This window comes from Halyomorpha halys, unplaced genomic scaffold (assembly GCF_000696795.3).
Source record: "Halyomorpha halys isolate HHAL.00 unplaced genomic scaffold, Hhal_1.1 Scaffold636.1, whole genome shotgun sequence".
In the NCBI taxonomy this organism is placed as follows: domain Eukaryota; kingdom Metazoa; phylum Arthropoda; class Insecta; order Hemiptera; family Pentatomidae; genus Halyomorpha; species Halyomorpha halys.
Genome location: NW_027112807.1, coordinates 507,985 through 516,346, shown reverse-complemented (window position 1 = coordinate 516,346; position 8,362 = coordinate 507,985). Strand labels below are relative to the sequence as shown.

Sequence of the window (8,362 nt, the reverse complement as noted above, 5' to 3'; positions counted from 1 at the left end):
CACATATGTCTGCCAACACTGAAAATAAAGGAAATTTAACTTACTATAAAGTAATGACACTTATATTCGTAGAGGTAGTAGTTTTTATGATATTCACATATAAATATAAATTAGACTAATAAATATTTGTCCGAACAATTATAAATCACTTTATTTTAGCAAACTTCATGAAAACAACTACTCCTAAGAAATCATTTACTATTATTTACTAATTTATACCTCATTAAACTAGCTTTAATTTGAGTGTCAATAGACATCTGTACGTCACACAGTTCCAGAGATATAGATTTCTCAAAATAAATTAACTAACTACTGATATTTCAGTACGTCCCATACAACATTTTTATGAAATGTTGCTTTTTAAAAAGCTATATCTCGAGAACTATTGAACTTTAATTTCTCTATTAGGGCTTAGATATTAGCAAATTTACTCTAATTTAAATGATGCTCTCTTAGATTTTCTATTATTTTTGGTAGTTGTAAAGATATAGAGCTCCGAATAAAAAATCATTTATTTTTAACGTTTTGAAACAGCCGCTATTTTTTATTCCCCCTACCTATACTTGGTAGACTCATCAATTTTAACTAGTAATTATAACTAGTTTTCAATTAAGTAATCAAAAATAGGGGTGAAATAGTTGCCTTTTTCTCTTCTTGGGCTCTTGTACCATAAGCATTAGCTGAGTTCCATGAAGGATACAAATTGATATTTTCCTAAGAATGCTCAAAACATTGATTAAAAAAGTGTAAAAAAAAGACTATTGTTCTTCAGTATGACATAAATTTATTTACATATATAAATCCTGAATATTATAATATAAATAAAGTGTAGTTAGTTGGACACTGAAAGAGGACAATTAGGTACTTTGATGCAAAAGGAAAACATAAAGTTCCGGATATGATCCTAGCATCATTCAAGAGAAAATAATACATAATACATAAATAAGTCAAAGTCTTTTTGGGAAGGAATTAGGAAGCGGAGTTGATGAAGCAATAAACTGGGAGGGGTTCCAAGTTGGCTTCAGAAAGATTATTTAAGATTAGAGATCATTTTTTACGGTCAACATTACAAACACAGACCCAGTAAATAATGGATTACGGTTTTTTTTATAACCCTCAGATTACTTAGTATTAATTTATTAAGCCGTGGAATTTAATGAACTGTAACCAAATGCAATAAATAACCAACCGTTATAGTCTAAGTTTTTTTAAGTGTTCTCTGAAAGTAGTAAATAGTACTCACTTTTAACATTCACGATGTTTATAATTAATATATATATATAGTATGTGTATGCGCCCGCGCCCGCGCGTGTATATGTATATGCATATATCCCTGATAAAACTGCTAATTAATTCTTACATTAACGTATGAAAGAAAAATAATAAGTACTTAAAGAAGCTACGGTCCATAAGCAGTTTATGTCAGCAGTTTGAATTTATTTATAATATTAATGAAAACAGAAATGAGAACAGGATTTTTAAACCCATATCCTATTTATTTTTAAAATAATAACAATAATAATAATAATAAAGGGCTAACGAACCCGAAGGTTCGAAGCCGTACCGCCAAACGCTCTCTGCATACATCCTTCCAGCGATAACCCTTCAAACCCAATTTCACTAAATCAGTTTTAACGCAATCCTCCCGTCTACGTTTCGGTCTACCCCTCGGAAGTTTACTCGTTAGTTCAGTGTTTATTAACATTTTAGTGACCTGTTCGTTACTAAGCTTATACGCCGCAATGCTATAACTTGAATTATATTTTTATATTTACCGGGTGTATTAATTCAGCATTGTGTAATCTTCTAAATTCTCCCGTTACTTGATCCTTTATCGGTTAGAATAATTTGCGTTAAAACCAAAGATGTTTAAAAGATGTGCGATGAACTTGTTTTGAGTCTTGGTTGTTTTAAGGATATTGAACACTGAATCAAAAATTGTCTAAACTTTTTAGGTTTCTCTAGAATAAAATTCACTTTCGGGGTCATGCACCTTAAGTACTTCAATCTCTAGATTTAAGGGCCACATTGCACCTTTTATGTTGCCTAGGTATATACTGAACCAAATTCGGACAGAAAATGGCGCCCATCTGTGTTTCTTAAAGTAACTCAAAAAATGAATATTTTGCAACTCGCTATTTTTAATCCTGTCACTCTCCTCGCCCAACGATGACCAGGTTTTTCTAGACCCAAATAATGTAGAGATATATTGACTCTATTGATTATCTATACTAATTAATATGAATACATTAAATTCAATATATTGTAATGGTTTTGCTTAAATTCATCACAATGAATTAAAGTTTAGTTTATAACAATTGTCGAACAGATCCGTTACCTAGAACTGCATCTAGGGAAACGACTAACATTGAATGCTCATAGATGACTGAAAAGACAAGAAACTTCTCGTCGATTTCAACTATTCAAACAGTTACTAGCCAAACGGTCTAAACTTCCAACTGTTTACGGAAGACTATAATAAGACCCATCTTGACTTACGGCTTTCAGGCTTTAATAAACCATCGGATTCCTCTCGTATCCAATCCCTACAATCCAAAATCCTTAATGCTCCTTTCTTAGTTACAAATCAAGTCATTCATCAGGACCTTAATGTTCCAAATCGGATACCAATCCTACCCAAACCCACTTTTGTCTAACCTAGCTTCTCCTATATTAGGTGATAGTCCTCATAGACGTCTGAAAATAAGATGGTCTTGAGATTTTCTCCTCTAAAACTGTTATTGGAGTTCTATGAATGGGTATAGTTCCATTGAGTTCTGTGGAGAATACTGCGTGTATGTATTAGGGATGCGTCATCGATGTCGATGTTTTGAAAACATCGATGCTTTACCCAAAACATCGATGTTTTTGACATCGATGTTTTTAAGCCGATGTTTTTTTAACATCGATGTTTTACTTTCGATGTTTTACGTTTGTCCTAATCTTTACTTTTTTTAAAAAAGTAACTAAATGAAAACAAAAAATTTACGGTATAAACAATTTCCTTTCAATAATGTGGTGGGATAAAAAAGGACCTCCAACCATCACGATAACGACGTAATAAAGATAAATTACGACTAGAAAAACATCGATGTTTTAAAATATCTATGCTAAATATAAAAAAATCATTACATACAAACCTTTGTCTAAAATACATCGATGTTTTTGAACAACCATTTCAGTAACATAAGTTATGTTCAAACGACTACGTATACTCCCGCCAGTCGGAAGTGGTTTTGCAAAAAATAATGCAAATTGACAAAAAAAAATACATCGATGTTTAGAAATATCAATGCTCAATATTAAAATATCGTTGCATACAATACATTGCCCAAAATACATCGATGTTTTTGAACAACAACTTCAGAAACATAAGGTCTGTTCTTACGACCACGCATTCTACGGCCTGTCAGAAGTGATTTTTGGAACAAAGAATCAGACATCGACTACAAAAAACATCGATGTTTTTAAAATATCGTTTCTTACAATACATTACCTAAAATAAATTGATGTTTCGGAACATCCATTTGAGTAACATAAGGTCTGTTCCAACGATCACGCATTCTACGACCCGTCAGAAGTGGTTTTTGAAACTAAGAATCCTATATCGACTACAAAAAACATCGATGTTTTAAAATATCGTTGCTTACAATACTTTACCGAAAAAACATCAATATTTTTGAACAACTATTGAAGGAACATAAGGTCTGTTCCAACGACTACCATGCTCAGGCCAGTCAGAAGTGCTTTTTGTATGAAAGAATGGAACTTCGACTACAAACAACATCGATGTTTTAAAATATCGTTGCATACAATGCCTGTCGATATGGGATTCTTAGTTTCAAAATCCACTTCTGACAGGCTGTAGAATGCGTGATCGTTTGAACAGACCTTATGTTATTCAAATGAATGTTCAAAAACATCGATGTATTTTGGGTAATGTATTGTAAGCAACGATATTTGTTAAAAACATCGATGTTTTTGTAGTCGATGTCGGATTCTTAGTTTCAAAACCCACTTCTGACAAGCCGTAGAATGCGTGATCGTTGTAACAGACCTTATGTTTCTGAACTAGTTGTTTAAAAACATCGATGTTTTTTGGGTAATGTATTGTAAGCAACGATATTTTAAAACATTGATGTTTTTTGAAGACCTTAAAAAAAACATCGATGTTGAAAAACATCGATGTTGAAAAACATCGATGTTTTTTGTCGATGGGTTTTTAACATCGATGTTTTAGTATTGAACATCGATGTTTTTTTATCGATGTCGCATCTCTAGTATGTATCATACTACTGAATAACTAATATCAAATTTACTTGTTTATATTTTTAATATAGTTGTCAATATCAATACATATTTTTTTTAAAAAGTTTATAACAATAGCATAGATTTTTGGTTTGTACCAATGTGCTAAATACATCCCACATGTATTTTTTAAGAGGTATTGGTCTGAACTAGGTGAACGAGTTGACAACGATTGTTTAATAGATTCGTGTTAACTAATTATTTAGAAAAAATATGCCACCCTCAATAATAAAAAAACAAAACAAAAGGCCTGCTAAAAGAGGGGAAAAATTAAAACAGTCCTTTGTGTATTATGCTTCTGGGTTAATTTAATTTTCAAGCAATTTACTGGTTTTATAATCCCGTCCTTTCTGTTCATATAACACTTCATTCCTTTATATCATAATTATGTTTTAAATATTTCAACATAACCTCTATTGAAGCTCATTGCCTATTCTTAGAGTTAAATACTCGCCTTTGATTATTTAATCAAGTACTAATTTATTACTTAAATGGATTTATTTAGAAGGATGTTTGATGGAAATATTGTTAGAGAATCTATAGAAACTTGAAATATTCTTCCGCCAAAAATGTATACTGAGCACATCTAATTTTCACTATAATTTAATATTTTATTAAATTGTTTCATACATTGTAATATAAATATATTATACCATTGTATAACAATAAAAAAATTTATGTTATACTATATAGAAAAAGAAATATCAGGTTGGTTAGGCAAGGAAATCCAAATTCCTCTGTCTAAAGTTTTAAGACTAGTATCAATTCAAGCGTAACTTTTTTATAGTAAAAAAGTAATGAGAAAAATCAACTAAAAATATAAACATATAAATTATTATTAAACAGTACCTGGAGTATCTTGCACACTGGTGAACTATTTCTATAGTCCGTTGAGGTGTTAGCTTGGGATAGTTACATCTCCTAAACGTTCCTAAGTAAGTTTCAACATCACCAGGCAATCGACCCTGAAAAGAAAAAATAGAATTATTGTTAATTTAATTAAAGCAATTCTCTGAGCGCAAATATAAAAAAAGTATACAATTTTTTTATTTATACATTTTCAAGGAAACAAACCCTAAATACATCTTACTTTCTTTGTAATAATCTTTTGGATATCGTTTTGAAAAATCTGTCTATTATGATAGTTCGATATACAACTGACTGGTAAATAGGTAGATAGATGGAAAAAAAACTAATAACAATGTATTAACAGAATAAATCCTTTATAAGATAAGAAATCAACTAATTAAGATGGATTGAATAATGGACAGTTTCCAAAATATCCTCCACAAGATTTAAATATAGGAACTAGGAATTTCTTTCTTTGAAAATAAATAAATACAAAAATTGTATTTAGCAATTTAACAAAACAAATATTTTCCTAATTAAGGTATTATCGTGCTAGAAAATGATACAGATAGAACATCTCACATGAACACTAATTTTATTTTGTTGCTTCCTTATGTGTAATGTTCGCAACATGTGAGGTGGTGTAAAATAATCTCAAAAGAAACTAGGCGATACCAAGTTTTAAAACTAAATTCCCTAAATTAAGATACGTAGATTTTATGATGTTGTAAATCGAATCATGAACATTCTGCATAGAGAATAACTCGGCTGTTGAAAGATATCAGTAGTTTTTTTAGGATAATATCGTGAAAAAAGATCACGTTATTCTGGATTTGAAGTTTTATATTAGTAAATTCAATTAAATTTTATGACAAATCATAGACAGCGAATCGAAAGAAATCTGCAGGTTAAGTGTACTTAGGTGTCTCAAGTCATTTTATATAAACAAGGAATAATGAGGAAGTGAGTGAAAGCAAATATTTTGACAGGTACTTGACAAAAATAGAAAAACTAGGTATTCAAGCATTCAATATCTGGTGACTTGATGTTAACAGACAGCCGCTAGTCATCCTTCACTGCCTGACTGCTTGCTCAAATGATCTTGCCACTATTAATTATTCCAAGTCCAGTATTATAACAACTTCAATTTATTCCAAGAAGCACTCTAGTGATTTAGGGTTTCGAAGAACACTCTATAACTAACTATTTTACTAGGGCCAGGTAAGTAAGTCTTAATGGTGGTTAAAGGAACCTTGAAACAGCTGTTGTGATTCTTTCATTTCTCTTAAACTTGAAGAAAGAAGAATAATGTAAAGGGTAAGCTTCCAAAAATAGTGAAGCCGAAAAGGCGAGCGTTATGATCAACTCCAGGGGCGTGGTATAGGTGGAGGGGAAAAGAAAGGGCCTATCATCAGCTTTCTTCTCTTCAGTTGTGAAGGATATACCTACTAACCTAAATGAAAACGTGCGAGCCTGGTCAACTCTTCTTTATTTGGCTTCGATTTCTTTTTGAAGAGATTATAGTATACCAACCCCTTGTTAGTTACTAAAATTTTAAAACCCCTCAACCACATTTTTTATCTAAAGAGCAATCTTGAGCGAATCTTAAAATTTGATATATTTATTATATATTGGGAGGAAAAAGAACCTAACTTTTTTTTGTTCAGGAATAATGAATATGTCAAACTTCCAGGCTGATTTAAAACAATAATTTAGATATAAAAATTGGAAGAGACCTATTTTAAGAAAAATAATGTTAAAAATTGGTTTAGAATTTTCGAGATGATAGATAAGTAACGAACGACAATTAAATTTTTATTAATATAGATTACTGGACATAAAATAAAATTGGAAGAGAATACAAGAAAAAATTATGAAAATAGCACAAAAAGTGTGCATACAACTTTTTTTTTAAATTTAGTTATTGATATTTACAATTTGAAAAAGAAACAATAAGTAAATTTCCGGAAGGTTTCGAACACTTAATAATCTTGGAAAGGAATCGCCTAACTGGTGGTCACTGCGCTCGCTTAAGAGATAGACCCCCCCAGCTATCTGCACCTCTTTAGATATAAAATGTAGTTTAAAGGTTTTGGAATTTACGATATGTTGCACTGAATACGAGTATAGAAAACATTCAGATTACCATTGCTCTTTTGAACTGCGTATGCTTAGATGGAGAAGTTTTTTGTATTTATTTTTTCATTTAGAATCCGACTATAGCTGAAATGGTTCTGTGGGGCGTTTGTCTATCTACTGATTACTGACTAAGCGGAAGTCGACAACTGCGATCCACCTTAGCAACTAAGTATGTCCAGTTCAAGGAACTTCTCTGCGTTGAAGTCAACTCTATTTGTTCTGTATGTATGTTTTATAAACTTTAATAGAGATTATTTGATATAGACCTTAGTAAAATTGTAATAAATACGAATAATTATTCAAACATGGTTTTGCATGAACTATTATTAGTTGAATCAGTTATAAATAACTGAACAAACCCTGAAAAAAAAAAAACTTTCAGCAAACTCGAAAACTATTTCAGAACTATTTCAAGACATCATTATTCGTATTCATAATTTTTGTGTTTTAATCCATGTATACACAAAACGATACACAATACACGAAAGAGGGGTTTGCGTGGATGTGGGAAGAGACTTTCCCTAACTCGTAATTTTAGATAGTGAGCTCAGCTTCGGATAAAATGGAGACAATGGGTTTCTCAAATGAGTGATTTATTTTTCTTGTTTAATCCAGTGATCGCATCCAAAACAGGATCCAAGCCGAACAAAAGCTAAAAGGGATCTAATTGATTTTAGGAGTCAGGAGAGTTAGTTAAGACCGATAACCTACATAGATAAGAGTCAAGAATCTAGAACTTGAATGAAGAGCTTAAGAGTTCATCTTTGGTCAGAACTTAGCAAGAACCAGGATTTGGAAGCTCGGCCTATCTAAATCTTTCCTAACACTACAACAAGGACAGCCTCCTCGTGGAAAGATAAACTGACCAATATAACTTTCCCTGATAAGGTAAGCTATCTCAACGTTACGGACGGTCCTATTTATTGTGTCACGGAGTGTTATAAGAAGTGATCCTCCAATAGCGGTTTAAGGTAGATTCACACTATACATTCCGTTTTTATGGAATGTTATAATTTTTTTAAAAATAATTTATCTATTGTTATTCACAACTGTATACACATATATA

General features: G+C 31.3%; 1 long non-coding RNA gene across 1 annotated transcript in view; it reads right to left on the bottom strand.

The window, feature by feature from the left end:
* LOC136796548 (uncharacterized) overlaps window positions 1-8,362 on the bottom strand; it is a 277,079-nt gene that overhangs the window by 40,006 nt on the left and 228,711 nt on the right. Inside the window, exon 2 of the long non-coding RNA XR_010844272.1 lies at window positions 5,158-5,273. This is a non-coding gene — a long non-coding RNA (uncharacterized lncRNA). The remainder of the gene's footprint in view (window positions 1-5,157; window positions 5,274-8,362) is intronic.